Here is a 27,110-nt window from a genome sequence, read left to right as displayed (position 1 = left end):
CCCTTTGGAGAGGAGAACACATTTTATGGACTCAATTCCAGATGAGCCCCTGTGCACATTTAAGGGCTCGAGAGGAACTCGAATGTTCCCCTTCCAACACTAAAGGGGACCTGACTTCCCTGAATCAACCCAAGCGAGTTCCTGAGGTCTCCGTCGCAACTCGAGAAGCACCCCCAGCTTCCCGCCGCAACTCGCGAAACACCCCAAAATTATCCCCTCAATGCGAGATGAGGAAATTTTGCGATGCAGCATCTCAAGAGAAATAGCACATTCCCTCTTGAAAGGCAAAAAGATACTTGAAACCCTTTATTCGACTCAGAAAGTTCCCTCACACAGCTGTCCCCTTTTTGAGGAGAACACACTTTATGGACTCAATTCGAGATGAGCCCCTGTGCACATTTAAGGGGTCGAGAGGAACCCGGAAGTTCCCTTTCAACAGCAAAGGGGACCTGACTTCCCTGAAGCAACCTCAGCGAGTTCCTAAGGTCCCCGTCGCAACTGGAGAAGCACCCCCAGCTTCCCGCCGCACTCGAGAAACACACTAAAATTATCCCCTCAATGCGAGATGAGGAAATTTTTCGATGCAGCCTCTCAAGAGAAATCCTACATTCCGGTTTGAAAGACAAAAGTGTACGGTCTCCGTTTATGCGACTCAGAATGTTCCCTAACATCCTTCCTCAGTGGAGAGGAAAACACACCTCATGGACTCAAATCGAAAAGAGGCAATATTCCCATTTAAAGGCTGGAGAGTAATCAAGAATTTCCCCTTCCAACACAAAAAAGGACTTGACTTCCCTGAAGCAACCGGAGCGAGTTCCTGAGGTTTCCAGCTCAACTGGAGAAGTACCCCATGCTTCCAGCCACAACTCGAAAAACAACACAATATTATCCCCTCAATGTGAGATGAGGAAATTTAACGCTGCAGAATCTCAAGAGAAATCCCACATTCCCGCTTGAAAGGCAAAAGGTTACTTGACCCCCTTTATACGACTCAGAATGTTCCCTAACCTCTGTCCTCGGTGGACAGGAGAACACATTTTATGGACTCAAATGGAGAGGAGGCAATATTCCCTTTTAACGTCTCGAGAGTAATCCGGAAGTTCCCCTTCCAACACAAAAGGGGACTTGACTTCCCTGAAGCAACCCGAGCGAGTTCCTGAGGTCCCCGCCGCAACTCGAGACATACGCCTTCTTCCCGACGCAACTGGAGAAACACCACAAAATTTTACCCTCAATGTGAGAAGAGGAAAATTTTCGCTGCAGAATCTCAAGAGAAATCCCACATTCCTGCTTGAAAGGCAAAAGGGTACTTGACTCCCTTTATGCGACTCAGAATGTTCCCTAACATCCATCCTCAATGGAGAGGAGAACACTCTTCATACACTCAAATCGAGAAGAGGAAATATTCCCATTTAAAGGCTCAAGAGTAATCAAGAAATTCCCCTTCCAACACAAAAGGGAACTTGACTTCCCTGGAGCAAACCGAGAGAGTTCCTTAGGTTCCCATTTCAACTCCAGAAGTATCCCCTACTTCCCACCACAACTCGAGACACAACATAATATTATCCCCTCAATGCGACATGAGGTAATTTTGCGCTGCAGAATCTCAAGGGAAAGTCCACATTCCCGCTTGAAAGGCAAAAGGGAACTTGGCATACTTTATGCCCCTCAGAAAGTTCCCTAAAATCCTTCCCCATTGCAGAGGTGTACTCAATGTATGGACTCAACTACAGAAGAGCCCCTATTCCCATTAAAGGACTTGAGAATAATCCGGAAGTTCCCCGTCCAGCACAATGGGGGAACTGACTTCCCTGAAGTAACTCCAGTGAGTTCCTGAGGTCCCCGTTGAAACTCGAGAAGTACCCCCAGCTTCCCGCCGAAATTCGGGAAACACCACAAAATTATCCCCTCAATGCGAGAGGAGGAAACTTTGCGCTGCAGAATCTGAAGAGAAATCCCACATTCCCAATTGAAAGGCAAAAGCGTACTTGACTCCCTTTATGTCACTCAGAAAGTTCCCTAACATCCTTCCCCATTGGAGAGGAGAACACACTTTATGGACTCAACTCCAGAAGAGGCCCTATTCCATTTAAAGGGCTCCAGAGTAATCCGGAAGCTCCCCTTCAAGAACAAAAGGGGACCTGACTTGCATGAAGTAACTGGAGTGAGTTCCTGAGGTCCCCGTCGCAACTCCAGAAGTACCCCCATCTTCCCGCCTCAATTCGAGAAACACCACAAAATTATCCCCTCAATGCGAGATGAGGGAAATTTGCGCTGCAGAATCTCAAGAGAAATCCCACATTCCCGCTTGAAAGGCAAAAGGGTACTTGACTCCCTTTATGCAATTCAGAATATTTCCTAACATCCATCCTCAGTGGAGAGGAGAACATATTTTATGGACTCAAATGGAGAAGAGGCAATATTCCCTTTTCATGGCTCGAGAGTATTCCGGAAGTTCCCCTTCCAACACAAAAGTGGACTTGACTTCCCTGAAGCAACCCGAGCGAGTTCCTGAGGTCCCCGCCGCAACTCGAGAAGTACCCCCAGCTTCCCTCCGCAAATCGGGAAACACCACAAAATTATCCCCTCAATGAGAGATGAGGTTTTTTGCGCTTTAGAATCTCAAGAGAAATCCCACATTCCCGCTTGAAAGGCAAAAGCGTACTTGAACCACTTTATGCCACTCAGAAAGTTCAATAATATCCGTCCCCATTGGAGAAGATAACACACTTTAGGGACTCAACTGGAGAAGAGGCCCTATTCCCATTAAAGGGCTCAAAAGTATTCCGGAAGTTCCCCTTCCACCACAAATGGTACCTGATTCTCTGAAGTAACTCAAGTAAGTTTCTGAGGTCCCCATCGCAACTGGAGAAACACCACAAAATTTTCCCCACAATGTGAGATGAGGAAATTTTGCACTGCAGAATCTCAAGTGAAATCCAAGATATCCGCTTGAAAGGCAAAAGGGTACTTGACTCCCTTTAGCCGACTCAGAATGGTCCCTAACATTCGTCCTCAGTGGAGAGGATAACACAGTTTATGGACTCAACTCCAGAAGAGGCCCTATTCCCATTAAAGGGCTCAAGAGTAATCCGGAAGTTCTCCTTCCAGGAAAAAAGGGGCCTGATTCCCTGAAGTAACTCGAGAAAGTTCCTGAGGTCCCCTTCGCAACTCGAGAAACACAACAAAATTATCCCCTCAATGCGAGATGAGGAAATTTTGCGCTACAGAATCTCAAGTGATATCCCACATTCCCGCTTGAAAGGCATAATCGTACCTGACTCCCTTTAGGCGACTCAGAATGTTCCCTAACATCCTTCCTCAGTGGAGAGGAAAACACACTTCATGGACTCAAATAGAAAAGAGGCTATATATATTCCCATTTAAAGGCTCGAGTGTAATCAAGAAGTTCCGCTTCCAACACAAAAAAGGACTTGACTTCCCTGAAGCAACCTGAGCGAGTTCCTGAGGGTCCCGTCTCAACTCCAGAAGTAGCCCCTGCTTCCCGCCCCAACTCGAGAAACGACACAATATTAGCCCCTCAGTGCGAGATGACGTAATTTTCTGCTGCAGAATCTCAAGAGAAATCCCACAATCCCGCTTGAAAGCAAAAGGGAACTTGACACATTTTATGCCACTCAGAATGTTCCCTAACATCCGTCCCCATTGGAGAGGCATACACACTTTATGGACTCAACTCCAGAAGAGGCCCTATTCCCATTAAAGGGCTCGAGACTAATCCGGAAGTTCCCCTTCCAGCACAAAAGGGGACCTGACTTCCCTGAAGAAAGTCCAGTGAGTTACTGAGTTACTAAACTCAAGAAGTACCCCCAGCGTCCCGCCGCAATTCGAGAAACACCACAAAATATTCCCCTCACTGCGAGATGAGGAAATTTTGCGCTGCAGAATCTCAAGAGAAATCCTACATTCCGGCTTGAAAGGCAAAAGGGTACTGACTCCGTTTATGCGACTCAGAATGTTCCCTAACATCCTTCCTCAATGGAGAGGAAAACACAATTTATGGACTCAAATCGAGAAGAGGAATTTTTCCCATTTAACAGCTCGAAAGTAATCCGGAAGTTCCCCTTCCAACACAAAAAAGGACTTGACTTCCCTGAAGCAACTCGAGTGAGTCCCTGAGGTCCCCTCGCAACTGGAGAAGTACCCCCAGGTTCCCGCCGCAATTCGAGATACAGCATAAAATTATCCACTCAATGCGAGATGAAATTTTGTGCTACAGAATCTAAAGAGAAATCCCACATTCCCGCTTGAAAGGAAAAGGGTAATTGACTCCCCTTAGGCGACTCAGGATGGTCCCTAAAAACAGTCCTTATTGGAGAGGAGAACACATTTTATGGACTGGAGAAGAGGCCCTATTCCCACTAAAGTGCTCGAGAGTAATCCAGAAGTTCCCTTACAGCAAAAAAGGGGACTGACTTGCCTGAAGTAACTCGAGTGAGTTCCTGAGGTTCCGTCGCAACTGGAGAAGTACCCCCAGGTTCCCGCCGCAATTCCAGAAACACAACAAAATTATCGCCTCAATGCAAGTTGAGGAAATTTTCTCCTACAAAATCCCACGAGAAATCCAACATTCCCGCTTGAAAGGCAAAAGGGTACTTGACTCTCTTTAGAGGACTAAGAATGGCCCCTTAAACCGTCCTCATTTGAGAGGAGAACACACTTTATGGACTCAATTCGAGATGAGCCCCTGTGCACATTGAAGGGCTCGAGAGCAACCCGGAAGTTCCCCTTCCAACACCAAAGGGGAACTGACTTCGCTGAATCAACCCCAGCGAGTTCCTGAGGTCCCCGTCGCAACTCGAGAAGCACCCCCAGGTTCCTGCCGCAACTCAAGAAACACCCCCAAATTATCCCCTCAATGCGAGATGAGGAAATTTTGAGATGAACCATCTCAAAGAAATACCACATTCCCTGTTGAAAGGCAAAAAGGTACTTTAAACCCTTTATTCGACTCAGAATGTGCCCTCAAACAGCCGTCCCCTTTGGAGAGAAGAACACACTTTATCTACTAAATTCGAGATGAGCCCCTGTTCATATTTAAGGGCTCGAGAGGAAACCGGAAGTTCCCCTTCCAACACAAAAGGGGACCTGACTTCCCTGAAGCAACCCCAGCGAGTTCCTGAGGTTCCCGTCGCAACTCGAAAAGCACTCCCAGCTTCCCGCCATAACTCGAGAAACACCCCAGAATTATCCCCTCAATGCGAGATGAAGAAATTTTGCGATGCAGCATCTCAAGAGAAATACCACATTCCCTCTTGAAAGGCAAAAAGGTACTGGACACCCTTTATTCGACTCAGAAAGTTCCCTCACACAGCTGTACCCTTTGGAGAGGAGAACACACTTTATAGACTCAATTCGAGATGAACCCCTGTGCACAATTAAGGGCTCGAGAGGAAACCGGAAGTTCCCCTTCCAAAACCAAAAGGGACCTGACTTCCCTGAAGCAACCCCAGCGAGTTCCTGAGGTAACGTCGCAACTCCAGAAGCACCCCCAGCTTCCTGCCGCAACTCTAGAAACACCCCAAAATTATCCCCTCAATGCGAGATGAGGAAATTTGGCCATGCAGCATCTCAAGAGAAATACCACATAAACTCTGGAAAGGCAAAAAGGTACTTGACACCCTTTATTCGACCCAGAAAGTTCCCTCACACAGCCGTCCCCTTTCGAGAGGAGAACACACTTTATGGACTCAATTCCAGATGAGCCCCTGTGCACATTTATCGGCTCGAGAGGAAACCGGAAGTTTCCCTTCCAAAAAAAAAGGGGACCTGACTTCCCTGAAGCAACCCCAGCGAGTTCCTGAGGTCCCTGTTCCAACTCGAGAAGCACCCCCAGCTTCCAGCCGCAACTCGGGAAACACCCCAAAATTATCCCCTCAATGCGAGATGAGGAATTTTGCGATGCAGCATCTCAAGAGAAACACCACATTCCCTCTTGAAAGGCAAAAAGGTACTTGACACCCTTTATTCGACTCAGAAAGTTCCCTCACACAGCCGTCCTTTTTGGAGAAGAGAACACACTTTATGGACTCAATTCGAGATGAGCCCCTGTGCACATTTAAGAACTCGAGAGGAAACCGGAAGTTCCCCTTCCAACAGCAAAGGGGACCGGACTTCCCTGAAGCAACCCCAGCGAGTTCCTGAGGTTACCAGCGCAACACGAGAAGCACCCCCAGCTTCCCCCCGTAACTCGAGAAACACCCCAAAATTATCCCCTCAATGCGAGATGAGGAAATTTTGCGATTCAGAATCTCAAGAGAAATCCCACATTCCGGCTTGAAAGGAAAAATGGTACTGGCTCCATTTATAGGACTCAGAATGTTCCCTAACATCCTTCCTCCGTGGAGAGGAAACACACCTCATGGACTCAAATCGAAAAGAGGCAATATTCCCATTTAAAGGCTAGAGAGTAATCAAGAAGTTCCCCTTCCAACACAAAAAGGACTTGACTTTCCTGAAGCAACCCGAGCGAGTTCCTGAGGTTCCCAGCTCAACTCGAGAAGTACCCCATGCTTCCAGCCGCAACTTGAGAAACAACACAATATTATCCCCTCAATGCGAGATGAGGAAATTTAACGCTGCAGAATCTCAAGAGAAATCCCACATTCCCACTTGAAAGGCAAAAGGGTACTTGACCCCCTTTATACAACTCAAAATGTTTCCTAACATCTGTCCTCAGTGGAGAGGAGAACACATTTTATGGACTCAAATGGAGAGGAGGCAATATTCCCTTTTAACGTCTCGAGAGTAATCCGGAAGTTCCCCTTCCAACACAAAAGGGGACTTGACTTCCCTGAAGCAACCCTAGCGAGTTCCTGAGGTCCCCGCCGCAACTCGAGACATACCCCCTCTTCCCGATTCAACTGGAAAAACATTACAAAATTATACCCTCAATGCGAGAAGAGGAAAATTTTCGCTGCAGATCTGAAGAGAATTCCCACGTTCCCGCTTGAAAGGCAAAATGGTACTTGACACTCTTTATGCGACTCAGAAAGTTTCCTCACACAGTTCAGTTCAGTTCAGTTCAGTCGCTCAGTCGTGTCCGACTCTCCACGACCCCATGAATCACAGCACGCCAGGCCTCCCTGTCCATCACCAACTCCCGGAGTACACTCAAACTCATGTCCACAGAGTCGGTGATGGCATCCAGCCATCTCATTCTCCGTCGTCCCCTTCTCTTCCCGCCCCCAACCTTTCCCAGCATCAGAGTCTTTTCCAGTGAGTCAACTCGTCGCATGAGGTGGCCAAAGTATTGCAGTTTCAGCTTTAGCATCAGTCCCTCCAATGAACACCCAGGATTGATCTCCTTTAGAATGGACTGGTTGGATCTCCTTGCTGTATAAGGGACTCTCAAGAGTCTTCTCCAACACCACAGTTCAAAAGCATCGATTCTTTGGCGATCAGCTTTCTTCACAGTCCAACTCTCAAATCCATACATGACCACGGGAAAAACCATTGCCTTGACTAGACGGATCTTGGTTGGCAAAGTAATGTCTCTGCTTTTTAATATACTATCAAGGTTGGTCATAACTTTCCTTCCAAGGAGCAAGCGTCTTTTAATTTCATGGCTGCAATCAGCATCTGCAGTGATTTTGGAGCCCAAAAAAATAAAGTCTGACACTGTTTCCACTGTTTTTCCGTCCCCATTGGAGAGGAGAACACACTTTATGGACTCAATTCGAGTTGAGGCCCTATTCCCATTTAACGGCTCGAGAGTAAACCGGGAGTTCCGTTCCAACAAAAAAGGGGACCTGAGAGATTTCCTGAGGTCCCAGTCGCAACTCGAGAAACACCACAAAATTATTCCCTCAATGAGAGATGAGGAAATTTTACGTTGCAGAATCTCAAGAGAAATACCACATTACCTCTTGAAAGGCAAAAGGGTACTTGACACCCTTTATACGACTCAGAAATTTCACTAACATCAGTCCGCATTGGAGAGGAGAACACACTTTCTGGACTCAGTTCGAGATGAGACCCTATTCCCATTTAACGGCTCTAGAGGAAACCGGAAGTTCCCATTCCAACACCAAAGGGAACCTGACTTCCCTGATGAAACCCAAGCGAGTTCCTGAGGTCCCCGTCAAAACTTGAGAAGTACCCACATCTTCACTTCGCAACAGAGAAACACTAAAAATTATTCCCTAATGCGAGATGAGGAAAATATACGCTGCAGAATCTCAAGAGAAATACCACATTCACTCTTGAAAGGCAAAAGGGTAGTTGACTCCCTTTATGTGACTCAGAAATTTCACTAATGTCAGTTTCCATTGGAGACGAGAACACACCTTATGGACTCAATTTGAGATGAGGTCCTATCCCCAATTAACGGCTCGAGAGTAAACCGGAAGTTCCCCTTCCAACTCAAAACGGGTCCTGCCCTCCCTGAATCATCCTGAACGAGTTTCTGAGGTCCCCGTCACAACTCGAGAAGTACTCCCTGCTTCCCGCCGAAACTCGAGAAACACCACAAAATTATCCCCTCAATGCGAGATGAGGTAATTTTGTGCTACAGAATCTTAAGACAATTCCCGCATTCCCGCTTGAAAGGCAAAAGGGTTCTTGACACACTTTATGCCACTCAGAAAGTTCCCTAACATCTGTCCCCATTGGAGAGGAGAACACACCTTATGGACTCAAATAGAGAATAGGCCCTATTCCCGTTAAAGGGCTGGAGAGTAATGCGGAAGTTCTCCTTCAAGCACAAAAGGGGACCTGACTTCCCTGAGGCAACTCGAGTGAGTTCCTGAGGTCCCCTCGCAACTGGAGAAGTACCCCCAGCTTCCCGCCGCAATTCGAGATACAGCATAAAATTATCCACTCAATGCGAGATGAAATTTTGTGCTACAGAATCTAAAGAGAAATGCCACATTCCCGCTTGAAAGGCAAAACGGTACTTGACTCCCCTTAGGCGACTCAGGATGGTCCCTAAAAACCGTCCTTATTGGAGAGGAGAACACATTTTATGGACTCGAGAAGAGGCCCTATTCCCGCTAAAGTGCTCGAGAGTAATCCGGAAGTTCCCTTACAGCAAAAAAGGGGTCCTGACTTCCCTGAAGTAACTCGAGTGAGTTCCTGAGGTTCCGTGGCAACTGGAGAAGTACCCCCAGGTTCCCGCCGCAATTCCAGAAACACCACAAAACTATCCCCTCAATGCAAGTTGAGGAAATTTTGTCCTGCAGAATCCCAGGAGAAATCCTACATTCCCGCTTGAAAGGCAAAAGGGTACTTGACTCTCTTTAGACGACTAAGAATGGCCCCTAAAACCATCCTCATTTGAGAGGAGAACACACTCTATGGACTCAAACCAAGAAGAGGCAATATTCCTATTTAACGGCTCGAGAGATATCCGGAAGTTCCCCTATCAACACACAAGGGGACTTGACTTCCCTGAAGAAACCGGAGCGAGTTCCTGAGGTCCCCGTCGCAACTCGAAATGTACCCCCTTCTTCCCACCGCAACCCAACAAACACCACAAAATTATCCCGTCAATGAGAGATGAGGTAATTTTGCGCTGCGGAATCTCAAGACAAATCGCCCATTCCCGCTTGAAAGGCAAAAGTGTACTTGACAAACTTTATGCCACTCAGAAATTTCCCTAATACCCGTTCCCAATGGAGAGGAGAACACAATTTATGGACTCAATTCGAGAAGAGGCCCTATTCCCATTAAAGGGTTCGAGAGTAATCCAGAAGTTCCCCTTCCAGCACAAAAGGGGACCTGGCTTCCCTGCAGTAACTCGAATGATTTCCTGAGGTCCCCTTCGCAACTCGAGAAGTACCCCTAGCTTCCCCTCCGCAATACGAGAAACACCACAATATTATCCCCTCAATGAGACATGAGGAAATTTTGCGCTGCATAATCTCAAGAGAAATCCCACATTCCCGCTTGAAAGGCAAAAGGGGACTTGACTCCCTTTAGGTGACTCAGAATGATCCCTAACATCCATCCTCAGTGGAGAGGATAACACAATTTATGGACTTAAATCGAGAAGAGGCAATAGTCCCATTTAACAGCTCCTGAGTAATCCGGAAATTCCCCTTCCAACAAAAAGGGGACTTGACTTCCCTGAAGCAACCCGAGGGAGTTCCTGAATTCCCCGTCGCAACTCGTGATGTACAACCTGCTTCCTGCCTCAACTCGAGAAACACCACAAAATTATGCTCTCAATGTGAGATGAGGTAATTTTGCCCTGCAGAATCTCAAGAGAAATCCCACATTCCGGCTTGAGGCAAAAGGGTACTTGACACACTTTAGGCGACTCAGAATGGTCCCTAACATCCGTCCTCAGTGGAGAGGGAAACACACTTTATGGACTGAAATCGAGAAGAGCTAATATTCCCATTTAACGGCTCGAGAGTAATCGGAAAGTTCCCCTTCCAACACGAAACGGGACTTGACATCACTGAAGAAAGTGAATGTGTTTCTGAGGTCCCCGTCGCAACTCGAGAACTAATCACTGCTTCCGCCGGCAACTTGACCAACACCACAAAATCTGAAGAGAATTCCCACATTCCCGCTGGAAAGGCAAAAGGGTACTTGACTTCATTTGCCACTCAGAAAGTTCACTAACATTCATCCCCATTGGAACGAGAACAAACTTTATGGACTCAATTCACGATGAGACTCTGTTCACATTTAAGGGCTCGAGAGGAAACCGGAAGTTCCCCTTCCAACACCATAGGGGACCTGACTTCCCTGAAGCAACCCCAGCGAGTTCCTGAGGTCCCCGTCGCAACTCGAGTAGCACCCCCAGCTTCCCGCTGCAAATCGAGAAACACCCCAATATTATCCCCTCAATGCGAGATGAGGAAATTTTGCGATGCAGCATCTCAAGAGAAATACCACATTCCCTCTTGAAAGGCAAAAAGGTACTTGACACCCTTTATGCGACTCACAAAGTTCCCTCACACAGCCGTACCCTTTTAGAGTAGAACACACTTTATGGACTCAATTCGAGATGAGCACCTGTGCATATTTAAGGGCTCGAGAGGAAACCGGAAGTTCCCCTTCCAACACCAAAGGGGACCTGACTTCCCTGAAGCAACCCCAGCGAGTTCCTGAGGTCCCCGTCACAAGTCTTGAAGCACCACCAGCTTCCCGCCGCAACTCGAGAAACACCCCAAAAGTATCCCCTCAATGAGAGATGAGGAAATTTTGCGATGCAGCATCTCAAGAGAAATACCACATTCCCTCTTGAAAGGCAAAAAGGTACCTGACACCCTTTATTCGAATAAGAAAGTACCCTCAGACAGCCGTACTCTTTTAGAGGAGAACACACTTTATGGACTCAATTCGAGATGAGCCCCTGTGCACATTTAAGGGCTCGAGAGTAACCCGGAAGTTCCCCTTCCAACACCAAAGGGGACCTGACTTACCCGAAGCAACCCCAGCGAGTTCCTGAGGTCCCCATCGTAACTCGAGAAGCACCCCCATCTTCCCGCCGCAATTCGAGAAACACCACAAAATTATCCCCTCAATGTGAGATGAGGAAATTTTGCGATGCAGCATCTCAAGAGAAATACCACATTCCCTCTTGAAAGGCAAAAAGCTATTTGACACCCTTTATTCGTTTCAGAAAGTTCCCTCACACAGCCGTCCCCTTTTAGAGGAGGACACATTTTATGGACTCAATTCGAGATGAGCCCCTGTGCACATTTAAGGGCTCCAGAGGAACCCGGAAGTTCCCCTTCCTACACCAAAGGGGACCTGACTTCCCTGAAGCAACCCCAGCGAGTTCCTGAGGTCTCCGTCGCAACTCGAGAAGCACCCCCAGCTTCCCGCCGCAACTCGAGAAACACCCCAAAATTATCCCCTCCATGCGAGATGAGGAAATTTGGCGATGCAGCATCTCAAGAGAAATACCACATTCCCTCTTGAAAGGCAAAAAGATACTTGAAACCCTTTATGCGACTCACAAAGTTCCCTCACAGAGCCGTCCCCTTTGGAGAGGAGAACACACTTTATGGACTCAATTCGAGATGAGCCCCTGTTCACATTTAAGGGCTCGAGAGGAACCCGGAAGTTCCCCTTCCAACACCAAAGGGGACCTGACTTCCCTGAAGCAACCCCAGCGAGTTCCTGAGGTCCCCGTCGCAACGCAAGAAGCACCTCCAGCTTCCCGCCGCAACTCGAGAAACACCCCAAAATTATCCCCTCAATGCGAGATGAGGAAATTTTGCGAAGCAACATCTCAAGAGAAATACCACATTCCCTCTTGAAAGGCAAAAAGGTACTTGACACCCTGTATTCGACTCAGAAAGTTCCCTCACACAGCCGTCCCCTTAGGAGAGAATACACTTTATGGACTCAATTCGAGATGAGCCCCTGTGCACATTTAAGGGCTCGATAGGAACCCGGAAGTTCCCCTTATAACAACAAAGGTGACCTGACTTCCCTGAAGCAACCCCAGCGAGTTCCTGAGGTCCGCGTCGCAACTCTTGAAGCACCTCCAACTTCCCGCCGCAACTTGAGAAACACCCCAAAATTATTCCATCAATGCGAGATGGGAAATTTTGCGATGCAGCATCTCAAGAGAAATACCACATTCCCTCTTGAAAGGCAAAAAGGTACTTGACACCCTTTATTTGACTCAGAAAGTTCCTTCACACAGTTGTCCCCTTTTAGAGGAGAACACACTTTATGGACTCAATTCGAGATGAGCCCCTGTGCACATTTAAGGGCCGGAGAGGACCCCGGACGTTCCTATTCCAACACCAAATGGGACCTGACTTCCCTGAAGCAACCCCAGCGAGTTCCTGAGGTCCCCGTCGAAACTCGAGAAGCACTCCCAGCTTCCCACCGCAACTCGAGAAATACCCCAAATTTATCCCCTCAATGCGAGATGAGGAAATTTTGCGATGCAGCATCTCAAGAGAAATACCACATTCCTTCTTGAAAGGCAAAAAGGTACTTGACACGCTTTATTCGACTCAGAAAGTTCCCTACACAGCCGTCCCCTTTTAGAGGAGAACACACTTTATGGACTCAATTCGAGATGAGCCCCTGTGCACATTAAGCGCTCGAGAGGAACCCGGAAGTTCCCCTTCCAACAGCAAAGGGGACTTGACTTCCCTGAAGCAACCCCAGCGAGTTCCTTACGTCCCCGTCACAACTCTTGAAGCACCCCCAGCTTCCCGCCGCAACTAGCAAAACACCCCAAAATTATTTCTTCAATGCGAGATGAGGAAATTTTGTGATGCAGCATCTCAAGAGAAATACCACATTCCCTCTTGAAAGGCAAAAAGGTACTTGACACCCTTTATTTGACTCAGAAAGTTCCTTCACACAGTTGTCCCCTTTTAGAGGAGAACACACTTTATGGACTCAATTCGAGATGAGCCCCTGTGCACATTTAAGGGCCGGAGAGGACCCCGGACGTTCCTATTCCAACACCAAATGGGACCTGACTTCCCTGAAGCAACCCCAGCGAGTTCCTGAGGTCCCCGTCGAAACTCGAGAAGCACTCCCAGCTTCCCACCGCAACTCGAGAAATACCCCAAATTTATCCCCTCAATGCGAGATGAGGAAATTTTGCGATGCAGCATCTCAAGAGAAATACCACATTCCTTCTTGAAAGGCAAAAAGGTACTTGACACGCTTTATTCGACTCAGAAAGTTCCCTCACACAGCCGTCCCCTTTTAGAGGAGAACACACTTTATGGACTCAATTCGAGATGAGCCCCTGTGCACATTAAGGGCTCGAGAGGAACCCGGAAGTTCTCCTTCCAACAGCAAAGGGGACCTGACTTCCCTGAAGCAACCCCAGCGAGTTCCTGACGTCCCCGTCGCAACTCTTGAAGCACCCCCAGCTTCCCGCCGCAACTAGAGAAACACCCCAAAATTATTTCTTCAATGCGAGATGAGGAAATTTTGTGATGCAGCATCTCAAGAGAAATACCACATTCCCTCCTGAAAGGCAAAAAAGTACTTGACACACTTTATTCGACTCAGAAAGTTCCCTCACACAGCCGTCACCTTTGGAGAGAACACTCTTTATGGACTCAATTCGAGATGAGCCCCTGTGCACATTTAAGGGCTCGAGAGGAACCCGGAAGTTCCACTTCCAACAGCAAAGGGGACCTGAGTTCCCTGAAGCAACCCTAGCGAGTTCCTGAGGTCCCCGTCGCAACTCGAGAGGCACCCCCAGCTTCCCACTGCAAGTTGAGAAATACCCCAAAATTATCCCCTCAATGCGAGATGAGGAAATTTTTCCATGCAGAATCTCAAGAGAAATACCACATTTCCTCATAAAGGCAAAAGGGTACTAAACACCCTTTATGCAACTCAGAAAGATCCCTCACACAGCCGTCCCGATTGGGAGTAGAACACACTTTATAGACTCTATTCGAGAAGAGGCCCTATTCACATTAAAGGGTTCGAGAGTAATATGGAAGTTCTTCTTCCAGCACAAAATGGGACCAGACTTCCCTGAAGTAACTCGAGTGTGGTCCAGATGTACTCGTCGGAACTGCAGAAGTACCCCCAGCTTCCCAACCCAATTCGTGAAACACCAAAAAATTATCCCTTCCATGCGAAATGAGGAAATTTTGCGCTGCAGAATCTCAAGAGAAATCCCACATTCCCGCTTGAAAGGCAACAGTGTACTTGACTCCCTTTAGGCGACTCAGAATGGTCCCTAACATCAGTCCTCAGTGCAGAGGAGAACACACTCTCTGGACTCAAATCGATAAGAGGCAATGTTCCCATTTAACGGCTCGAGAGTAATCTGGAAGTTCCCCTTCCAACACAAAAGGGGACTTGACTTCCCTGAAGCAACCCGAGCGAGTTCCTGAGGTCCCCGTTGCAAGTGGAGAAGTATCCCCTGCTTCCCTCTGCAACTCGAGAAATACCACAAAATTATCCCCTCAATGCGAGATGAGGTAATTTTACGCTGCAGAATCTCAAGAGAAATCCCACATTCCCGCTTGAAAGGCAAAAGGGTACTTGACACACTTTATGCCACTCAGAAAGTTCCCTAACATCCGTCCCCATTGGAGAGGAGAACACAATTTATGGACTCAAATCGAGAGGAGGCCCTATTCCCATTAAAGGGCTCGAGAACAATCCGGAAGTTCCCCTTCCAGCACAAAAGGGGACCTGACTTCCCTGAAGTAATCCGAGTGTGTTCCAGAGGTCCTCGTCGCAACTGGAGAATCACCCCCAGCTTCCCAGCCCAATTCGTGTAACAGCACATAATTATCCCCTCCATGCGAGATGAGGAAATTTTGTACTTCAGAATCTCAAGAGAAATCCCACATTCCCGCTTGAAAGGCAAAAGGGTACTTGACTCCCTTTATGCGAATCAGAATGGTCCCCAACATCCGTCCTCAGTGCAGAGGAGAACACACTTTAAGGATTCAAATCGAGAAGAGGCAATATTCCCATTTAAAGGCTCGAGAGTAATCTGGAAGTTCCCCTTCCAACACAAAAGGGGACTTGACTTCGCTGAAGCAACCCGAGCGAGTTCCTGAGGTCCCCGTTGCAAGTCGAGAAGTATCCCCTGCTTCACTCTGCAACTCGAGAAATACCACAAAATTATCCCCACAATGCGAGATGAGGAAATTTTGCAATGCAGCATCTCAAGAGAAATACCACATTCCCTCTTGTAAGGCAAAAAGATACTTGACACCCTTTATTAGACTCAGAAAGTTCCCTCACACAGCCGTCCACTTTTAGAGAAGAACACACTTTATGGACTCAATCCGAGATTAGCCCCTGTGCACATTTAAGGGCTAGAGAGGAACCCGGAAGTTCCACTTTCAACACCAAAGGGGACCTGAATTTCCTGAAGCAACCCCAGCGAGTTCCTGAGGTCCCCGTCGCAACTCGAGAAGCACCCCCAGCTTCCCGCGGCAACTCGTGAAACACCCCAAAATTATCCCATCGATGCGAGATGAGGAAATTGTGCGCTGCAGAATCTCAAGAGACATCCCACATTCCCGCTTGAAAGGCAACAGTGTACTTGACTCCCTTTAGGCGACTCAGAATGGTCTCTAACATCCGTCCTCAGTGCAGAGGAGAACACACTTTAAGGACTCAAGTCGAGAAGAGGCAATATTCCCATTTAATGGCTCGAGAGTAATCTGGAAGTTCCCCTTCCAGCACAATCGGGGACCTGACTTCCTTGAAGTAACTCGAGTGAGTTCCTAAGGTCCCCTTCGCACCTCGAGGAATACCCACAGCTTCCCGCCGCAATTCGAGAAACACCAGAAAATTATCCCCTCAATGCGAGATGACGAAATTTTGCGCTGCAGAATTTCAACAGAAATCCCACATTCTTGCCTGAAAGGGAAAAGGGTATTTGACACAATTTATTCAGTTCAGTTCAGTTCAGTCGCTCAGTCGTGTCCGACTCTCCACGACCCCATGAATCACTGTTCGCTAGGCCTCCCTGTCCTACACCAACTCCTGGAGTTCACTCAAACTCATGGCCACAGAGTCGGTGATGCTATCCAGCCATCTCATTCTCTGTCGTCCCCTTCTCCTCCAGCCCCCAACCTCTCCTAGCATCAGAATCTTTTCCAGTGAGTCAACTCATCGCATGAGGTGGCCGAAGTATTGCAATTTCAGCTTTAGCATCAGTCCTTCCAATGAACACCGACGATTGATCTCCCTTAGAATGGACTGGTTGGATCTTCTTGCAGTCCAAGGGACTCTCAAGAGTCTTATGCAATACCACAGTTCGAAAGCATCAGTTCTTCGGCGATCAGCTTTCTTCACAGTCCAACTCTCACATCCATACATGACCACGGGAAAAACCATAGCTTTGACTAGATGGAGCTTTTTTGGCAAAGTGATGTCTCTGCTTTTTAATATACTATCAAGGTTGATCATAACTTTCCTTCCAAGGAGTAAGCGCCTTTTAATTTCATGGCTTCAGTCAGCATCTGCAGTGATTTTGGAGCCCAAGAAAATAAAGTGTGACACTGTTTCCACTGTTTTTCCATCTATTTCCCGTGAAGTGTTGGGACCAGATTCCATCACCTTTGTTTTCTGAATGTTGAGCTTCAAGCCAACCTTTTCACTCTCCTCTTTCACTTTCATAAAGAGGCTTTTGAGTACCTCCTCACTTTCTGCCCTAAAGGTGGTGTCATCTGCATATCTGAGGTTATTGATATTTCTCCCAGCAATCTTGATTCCAGTTGTTCTTCTTCCAGCCCAGCATTTCTCATGATGCACTCTGCATATAAGTTAAATAAGCAAGATTACAATATACAGCCTTGACGTACTCCTTTTCCTATTTGGAACCAGTCTGTTGTTCCATGCACAGTTCTGACTGTTGCTTCCTGACCTGCATACAGGTTTCTAAAGAGGCAGGTCAGGTGGTCTGGTATTCCCATCTCTTTCAGAATCTTCCACAGTTTTTTGTGATCCACACAGTCAAAGGCTTTGGCATAGTCAATGAAGCAGAAATAGATGTTTTTCTGGAACTCTCTCGCTTTCTCCATGATCCAGCGGATGTTGGCAATTTGATCTCTGGTGCCTCTGCCTTTTCTAAAGCCTGCTTGAACATCTAGGAGTTCACGGATCACATATTGCTGAAGCCTGGCTTGGAGAATTTTGAGCATGACTGTACTAGCGTGTGAGATGAGTGCAATTGTGCGGTAGCTTGAGCATTCTTTGGCATTGCCTTTCTTTTGGAATAGAATGAAGACTGACCTTTTCCAGTCCTGTGGCCACTGCTGAGTTTTCCAAATTTGTTGGCATATTGAGTGCAGCACTTTCACAGCATCATCTTTCAAGATTTGAAAGAGCTCAACTGGAATTCCATCACTTCCACTAGCTTTGTTCGTAGTGTTGCTTTCTAAGGCACACTTGAATTCACATTCCAAGATGTCTGGCTCTAGGCCAGTGATCACATTTTCGTGACTATCCTGGTCGTGAAGATCTTTTTTGTACAGTCCTTCTGTGTATTCTTGCCACCTCTTCTTAATATCTTCTGCTTCCGTTAGGTCCATACCATTTCTGTCCTTTATCGAGCCCATCTTTGCATGAAATGTTCCCTTGGAATCTCTAATGTTCTTGAAGAGATCTCTTGTTTTTCCTATTCTGTTGTTTTCCTCTATTTCTTTGCATTGATCACTGAGGAAGGCTTTCTTATCTCTCCTTGCTATTCTTTGGAACTCTGCATTCTAATGCTTATATCTTTCCCTTTCTCCTTTGCTTTTCGCTTCTCTTCTTTTCACAGCTATTTGTAAGGCCACCTCAGACCGCCATTTTGCTTTTTTTTGCATTTCATTTCCATGGGGATGCTCTTGGTCTCTGTCTCCTGTACAATGTCACGAACCTCCATCCAGAGTTCATCAGGCACTCTATCTATCAGATCTAGTGCCTTAAATCTATTTCTCACTTCCACTGTATAATCCTAAGGGATATGATTGAGGTCATATCTGAATGGTCTAGGGGTTTTCCCTACTTTCTTCAATTTAAGTCTGAATTTGGCAATAAGGAGTTCATGATCTGCGCCACAGTCAGCTCCTGGTCTTGTTTTTGCTAACTGTATACAGCTTCTCCATCTTTGGCTGCAAAGAATATAATCAATCTGATTTCGGCGTTGACCATCTGGTGATGTCCACGTGTAGAGTCTTCTCTTGTGTTGTTGGAAGAGAGAGTTTGCTATGACCAGTGCGTTCTCTTGACAAAACTCTATTAGACTTGGCCCTGCTTCATTCCGTGCTCCAAGGCCAAATTTGCCTGTTACTCCAGGTGTTTCTTGACTTCCTACTTTTGCATTCCAGTCCCCTACAATGAAAAGGACATCTTTTTGGGTGTTAGTTCTAAAAGGTCTTGTAGGTCTTCATAGAACCGTTCAACTTCGGCTTCTTCAGCGTTAGTGGTTGGGGCATAGGCCTGGATTACTGTAATGATGAATGGTTTGCCTTGGAAACGAACAGAAATCATTCTGTCATTTTTAAGATTGCACCCAAGTACTGCATTTCAGAGTCTCTTGTTGACCATGATGGCTACTCCATTTCTTCTAAGGGATTTCTGCCCACAGTAGTATATATATAATGGTCATCTGAGTTAAATTCACACATTCCAGTCCATTTTAATTCACTGATTCCTAGAATGTCTATGTTCACTCTTGCCATCTCCTGTTTGACCACTTCCAATTTGCCTTGATTCCTGGACCTTACATTCCAGGTTCCTATGCAATATTGATCTTTACAGCACCAGACCTTGCTTCTATCACCGGTCACATCCACAACTGGGTACTGGTTTTGCTTTTGCTCCATCCCTTCATTCCTTCTAGAGTTATTTCTCCACTGATCTCCAGTAGCATACTGGGCACCTAGAGACCTGGGGAATTCCTCATTCAGTATCCTGTCATTTTGCCCTTTGATACTGTTCATGGGGTTCTCAATGCAAATATACTGAAGTGGTTTGCCATTCCCTTCACCAGTGGACCACATTCGGCTGTGGTCCATGTGATCAGATGGAGTAGATTCCTGTGATGATGATTTCAGTGTGTCTGCCATCTGAAGACCCCTCGCAATACCTTCCATCTGATTTGAGTTTCTCTTACCTTGGGTGTGGGATATCTCTTCACAGCTGCTCCAAGAAAGCACAGCTGCTGCACCTTACCTTGGATGAGGGGTATGTCCTCAAGGCCGCCCCTCCTGGCCTCGAACGTGAGTACCTCCTCTCGGCTCTCCCACACAGCCACCGCCTATTGGAGGTGGGGTACCTCCTCTGGGCCGCCTGCCAAGGCCTCAGGCATGGGGTAGCTCCTCACTGTTGCACATCTCTGCATGGTCGATTGAGCCAGGGCCGGCTTCTCTCCAGTCTGCGTGGGCAGGGCCTGCATATCCCGCGTCTGGTGGGCGGGGCCGGGGTCTCTCCCATCTGGGAGGGCGGGGCCGGGGTCTCTCGCGTCTGCACAGGCGAGGCAAGGGTCTCTCGCATCTGCGCAGGCGGGGCAGGCTTCTCTTGCATCTGCGAGGGCGGCGCCAGCAACAATAGCGTCTGAGCGGCCGGGGCCGACGTCTCTCACGTCTGAGCGGGCGGGGCCGGGGTCTCTCGAGTCTGCGCGGGCTGGGCCGTGTTCTCTCCCATCTGCGCGGGTGGGGAAGGCCTCTCTCGCTTCTACGCCAGCAAGGCCCGTGTCTCTGGCGTCTCAGCCGCCTGGGCCGGCATCTCTCATGTCTGCGCGGGTAGGGCTGGTATTTCTCCCATTTGCACAGCCGGGTGAGACTCAAAAAATTCCCTCAAACAGTCGTCCCCATTGGAGAGGAGAACACACTTTACGGACTTAACTCGAGAAGAGGCCCTATTCCCATTTAAAGGCTCAACAGTAAATCCCGAAATTCCCCTTCCAACACAAAAGGGTTCCTGACTTCCCTGAAGCAGCCAGAGAGAATTCCTGAGGTCCTGTTCGCTACCTGAGAAGTTCAACCAGGTTCCCGCCGCAACTCTAGAAACACCACAAAATTATCACCTCAATGCAAGATCAGGAAAATATTCCGCTGCACAATTCAAGAGAAATCCCACGTTCCGCTGGAAAGGCAAAACTGTATTTGACACCCTTTATGCGACTCAGAAAATTCCCTCACACAGCCATCCCCATTGGAGAGGAGAACACAGTTTATGGACTCAACTTGGGAAGAGGCCCTATTCCCATTTAACGGCTCGAGAGTAATCCCGAAATTCCTGTTCCAGTAGAAAAGGGTGACTAACTTCCCTGAAGCAACACAAGCGAGTTCCTGAGGTCCCCGTCGCAACTCGAGAAGCACCCCCAGCTTCCCGCCTCAAAAGGGGAAACACCAAAAAATTATCCGCTCAATGTGAGATGAGGACATTTTGCACTGCACAATTAAATAGAAATCCCACATTCCCGCTTGAAAGGCAAAAGGGCACTTGACACACTTTATGCGATTCAGATAGTTCCCTAACACCCGTACTTATTGGAGCGGAGAACACACTTCATGGACTCAAATCTAGAAGAGGATCTATTCCCATTTAAGGGCTCGAGAGTAATCTGGAAGTCCACTTCCAAAAAAAGGGGACCTGACTTCCCTGAAGCAACACGAACGAGTTCCTGAGGTCCACGCTGCAACTCGAGAAGTACCCCCAGATCCAAGCCGAAACCCGAGGCACAACAAAATTATCCCCACAATGCGACATGAGGAAATTTTGCGCTCCGAAATCTCAAGAGAAGTCCCACATTCCCGCTTGAAAGGCAAAAGGTCACTTGACACACTTTATGTGACCCAGAAAGTTCGCTCACAGAGCCGTACACATTGGAGAGGAAAAAACACCTTTTGGATTCAACTCCAGATGAATCCCTATTCCCAATGAACCGGTCAAAAGTAAACCGGAAGTTCCCGATCCAACACAAAAGGGGACCTGACTTCCCTGAAGCAACCCGAGCCACTTCCTGAGGTCCCCGTTGCAACTCGAGATGCACCCCCAGCATCCCGCCGCAACTCGACAAACACCACAGAATTATCCCCTCAATGCGAGATGAGGAAGTTGTGTGCTGCAGAATCTCAAGAGAAATAGCACATTCCCGCTTGAAAGGCAGAAGGGTACTTGACATCCTTTATGCGACTCACAAAGTACCCTCACACAGCCGTCCCAATTGGAGAGGAGAACACACTTTATGGACTCAATTCGAGATGAAGCCCTATTCCCATTTAATGGCTGGAGAGTAAACAGGAAGTGCCCTTTCCAACACAAAAGGGGACCTGCCTAACCTGAAGAAACCCAAGCAAGTTCTTGAGGTCCACATGGCAACTCGAGAAGTACCCCAAGCTTCCTGCCGCAACTAGAGAAACACCACAAAATTATCCCCTCAATGCGAGAAGAGGAAATTTTGGGTTGCAGAATCTCAAGAGAAATACCACTATTCCCTCTTGAAAGGTAAAAAGTACTTGATAGCGTTTATGCGACTCAGAAATTTCACTAATATCATTCCCCATAGGAGAGGAGAACACACTTTATGGACTCAATTCGAGATGAGGCCCTATTCCCATTTAACGGCTCCAGACTAAACCGGAAGTTCCCCTTCCAACACAAAAGGGGACCTGACTTTCCAGAAGCAACCCCAGCGAGTTGCTGAGGTCCCCGTCGCAACTCTAGCAGCACCCCCAGCTTCCCGCCGCAATTCGAGAAACACCCCAAAATTATCCCCTCCATGCGAGATGAGGAAATTTGGCGATGCAGCATCTCAAGAGAAATACCACATTCCTCTGCAAAGGCAAAAAGGTACTTGACACCCTTTATTCGACTCAGAAAGTTCCCTCACACAGCCGTCCCTTTTGGAGAGGAAAAGACACTTTAGGGACTAAATTCAAGAGGAGCCCCTGTGCACATAGAAGGGCTCGAGAGGAAACCGGAAGTTCCCCTTCCAACACCAAAGGGGACCTGACTTCCCTGAAGGAACCCCAGCGAGTTCCTGAGGTCCCCGTCGTAACTCGAGAAGCACCCCCAGCTTTCCGCCGCAACTCGAGAAACACCCCAAAATTATCCCCTCCATGCGAGATGAGGAAATTTGGCGATGCAGCATCTCAAGAGAAATACCATATTCCCTCTGGAAAGGGAAAAAGGTACTTGACACCCTTTATTCGACTCAGAATGTTCCCTCACACGGCCGTCCCCTTTGGAGAGGAGAACACACTTTACGGACTCAATTCGAGAGGAGCCCCTGTGCACGTTGAAGGGCTCGAGAGGAAACCGGAAGTTCCCCTTCCAACACCAAAGGGGACCTGACTTCCCTGAAGCAACCCCAGCGAGTTCCTGAGGTCCCCGTCGCAACTCGAGAAGCACCCCCAGCTTCCCGCCGCAACTCGAGAAACACCCCAAAATTCTCCCCTCCATGCGAGATGAGGAAATTTGGCGATGCAGCATCTCACGAGAAGTACCACTTTCCCTCTGGAAAGGGAAAAAGGTACTTGACACCCTTCATTCGACTCTGAAATTTCCCTCACCCAGCCGTCCCCTTTGGAGAGGAGAACACACTTTACGGACTGAAGGCGAGATGAAGAATTTTTGCGCTGCAGAATTTCAAGAGAAATACCACATTCCTTCTTGCAAGGCAAAAGGCTACAGGACATTCTTTTTGCGACTCAGAAAGTTCCCTCACACAGCCGTCCCCTTTGGATAGGAGAACACACTTCATGGATTCAATACGAGATGAGTCCCTATTCCCATTTAACGGCTCCAGAGTAAACCGGAAGTTCCCATTCCAACTCCAATGGGGACCTGACTGCCCTGAAGCAACCAGAGCGACTTACTGGGGTCTCCGTCACAACTCGAGCAGTTACCCCAGCTTCCCGCCGCAACACAAGAAAAACCACAAAATTTTCCCCGCAATGCGAGGTGAGGAAATTTTGTGCTGCATCTCAAGAGAAATACCACATTCCCTCTTGAAAGGCAAAAAGGTACTTGACACCCTTTATTCGACTCAGAAAGTTCCCTCAAACTGCTTTCCCCTCTGGAGAGGAGAACACACTTTATGGACTCAATTCGAGATGAGCCCCTGTTCACATTTAACGGCTCCAGAGGAAACCGGAAGTTCCCCTTCCAACACTAAAGGGGTGCTTACTTCCCTGAAGCGACCCGAGCGAGTTGCTGAGGTCCCTGTCGCAACTCGAGAAGCACCCCCAGCTTCCCGCCGCAACTCGAGAAACACCGCAAAATTATCCCTTCAATGCGAGATGAGGAAATTTTGCGATGCAGAATCTCAAGAGAAATACCACATTCCCTCTTTAAGGCAAAATGGTACTTGACACCCTTTATTTGACACAGAAAGTTCCCTCACACAGCCGTCCCCTTTAGAGAGGAGAACACACTTTATGGACTCTATTCTAGAAGAGGCCCTATTCACATTTAAGGGTTCGAAAGTAATACGGAAGTTCCCCTTCCAGCACAAAATGGGACCAGACTTCCCTGATTTAACTCGAGTGTGGTCCAGAGGTACTCATCGGAACTGCAGAAGTACCGCCAGCTTCCCAACCCAATTCGTGAAACACCAAAAAATTATCCCCTCCATGCGAGATGAGGACATTTTGCGCTGCCGAATCTCAAGAGAAATCCCACATTCCCACTTGAAAGGCAACAGTGTACTTGACTCCCTTTAGGCGACTCAGAATGTTCCCTAACATCCGTCCTCAGTGCAGAGGAGAACACACTCTCTGGACTCAAATCGAGAAGAGGCAATGTTCCCATTTAAGGGCTCGAGAGTAATCTGGAAGTTCCGCTTCCAACACAAAAGGGGACTTGACTTCGCTGAAGCAACCCGAGCGAGTTCCTAAGGTCCCCGTTGCAAGTCGAGAAGTATCCCCTGCTTCCCTCTGCAACTCGAGAAATACCACAAAATTATCCCCTCAATGGGAGATGAGGTAATTTTACGTTGTAGAATCTCAAGAGAAATCCCACATTCCCGCTTGAAAGGCAAAAGGGTACTTGACTCCCTCTAGGCGAATCAGAATGGTCCCTAACATCCGTCCGCAGTGGAGAGGAGAACACACTTTAAGGACTCAAATCGAGAAGAGGCAATATTCCCATTTAATGGCTCGAGAGTAACCCGGAAGTTCCCCTTCCAGCACAATCGGGGACCTGACTTCCTTGAAGTAACTCGAGTGAGTTCCTGAGGTCCCCTTCGCAGCTCGAGGAATACCCCCAGCTTCCCGCCGCAATTCGAGAAACACCACAAAATTATCCCCTCAATGCGAGATGAAGAAATTTTGCGCTGCAGAATTTCAAGAGAAATCCCACATTCCCGCCTGAAAGGGAAAAGGGTATTTGACACACTTTATTCAGTTCAGTTCAGTTCAGTCGCTCAGTCGTGTCCGACTCTCCGCGACCCCATGAATCACTGTACGCTAGGCCTCCCTGTCCTACACCAACTCCCGGAGTTCACTCAAACTCATGGCCACAGAGTCGGTGATGCTATCCAGCCATCTCATTCTCTGTCGTCCCCTTCTCCTCCAGCCCCCAACCTCTCCTAGCATCAGAATCTTTTCCAGTGAGTCAACTCATCGCATGAGGTGGCCGAAGTATTGCAATTTCAGCTTTAGCATCAGTCCTTCTAATGAACACCGACGATTGATCTCCCTTAGAATGGACTGGTTGGATCTTCTTGCAGTCCAAGGGACTCTCAAGAGTCTTATGCAATACCACAGTTCGAAAGCATCAGTTCTTCGGCGATCAGCTTTCTTCACAGTCCAACTCTCACATCCATACATGACCACGGGAAAAACCATAGCTTTGACTAGATGGAGCTTTTTTGGCAAAGTGATGTCTCTGCTTTTTAATATACTATCAAGGTTGATCATAACTTTCCTTCCAAGGAGTAAGCGCCTTTTAATTTCATGGCTTCAATCAGCATCTGCAGTGATTTTGGAGCCCAAGAAAATAAAGTGTGACACTGTTTCCACTGTTTTTCCATCTATTTCCCGTGAAGTGTTGGGACCAGATTCCATCACCTTTGTTTTCTGAATGTTGAGCTTCAAGCCAACCTTTTCACTCTCCTCTTTCACTTTCATCAAGAGGCTTTTGAGTTCCTCCTCACTTTCTGCCCTAAAGGTGGTGTCATCTGCATATCTGAGGTTATTGATATTTCTCCCAGCAATCTTGATTCCAGTTGTTCTTCTTCCAGCCCAGCATTTCTCATGATGCACTCTGCATATAAGTTAAATAAGCAAGATTACAATATACAGCCTTGACGTACTCCTTTTCCTATTTGGAACCAGTCTGTTGTTCCATGCACAGTTCTGACTGTTGCTTCCTGACCTGCATACAGGTTTCTAAAGAGGCAGGTCAGGTGGTCTGGTATTCCCATCTCTTTCAGAATCTTCCACAGTTTATTGTGATCCACACAGTCAAAGGCTTTGGCATAGTCAATGAAGCAGAAATAGATGTTTTTCTGGAACTCTCTCGCTTTCTCCATGATCCAGCGGATGTTGGCAATTTGACCTCTGGTGCCTCTGCCTTTTCTAAAACCTGCTTGAATATCTAGGATTTCACGGATCACATATTGCTGAAGCCTGGCTTGGAGAATTTTGAGCATGACCGTACTAGCGTGTGAGATGAGTGCAATTGTGCGGTAGCTTGAGCATTCCTTGGCATTGCCTTTCTTTGGGATTGGAATGAAGACTGACCTTTTCCAGTCCTGTGGCCACTGCTGAGTTTTCCAAATTTGTTGGCATATTGAGTGCAGCACTTTCACAGCATCATCTTTCAAGATTTGAAAGAGCTCAACTGGAATTCCATCACTTCCACTAGCTTTGTTCGTAGTGTTGCTTTGTAAGGCACACTTCAATTCACATTCCAAGATGTCTGGCTCTAGGCCAGTGATCACATTTTCGTGACTATCCTGGTCGTGAAGATCTTTTTTGTACAGTCCTTCTGTGTATTCTTGCCACCTCTTCTTAATATCTTCTGCTTCAGTTAGGTCCATACCATTTTTGTACTTTATCGAGCCCATCTTTGCATGAAATGTTCCCTTGGAATCTCTAATGTTCTTGAAGAGATCTCTTGTTTTTCCTATTCTGTTGTTTTCCTCTATTTCTTTGCATTGATCACTGAGGAAGGCTTTCTTATCTCTCCTTGCTATTCTTTGGAACTCTGCATTCTAATGCTTATATCTTTCCCTTTCTCCTTTGCTTTTCGCTTCTCTTCTTTTCACAGCTATTTGTAAGGCCACCTCAGACAGCCATTTTGCTTTTTTTTGCATTTCTTTTCCATGGGGATGCTCTTGGTCCCTGTCTCCTGTACACTGTCACGAACCTCCATCCAGAGTTCATCAGGCACTCTATCTATCAGATCTAGTGCCTTAAATCTATTTCTCACTTCCACTGTATAATCATAAGGGATTTGATTGAGGTCATATCTGAATGGTCTAGGGGTTTTCCCTACTTTCTTCAATTTAAGTCTGAATTTGGCAATAAGGAGTTCATGATCTGAGCCACAGTCAGCTCCTGGTCTTGTTTTTGCTAACTGTATGCAGCTTCTCCATCTTTGGCTGCAAAGAATATAATCAATCTGATTTAGGTGTTGACCATCTGGTGATGTCCACGTGTAGAGTCTTCTCTTGTGTTGTTGGAAGAGGGAGTTTGCTATGACCAGTGCGTTCTCTTGACAAA

Source organism: Moschus berezovskii, chromosome 2 (assembly GCF_049115385.1).
Source record: "Moschus berezovskii isolate FMDL1 chromosome 2, NW_MosBer_1.0, whole genome shotgun sequence".
In the NCBI taxonomy this organism is placed as follows: Eukaryota; Metazoa; Chordata; class Mammalia; order Artiodactyla; family Moschidae; genus Moschus; species Moschus berezovskii.
Note: the sequence above shows the minus strand (reverse complement) of the source record.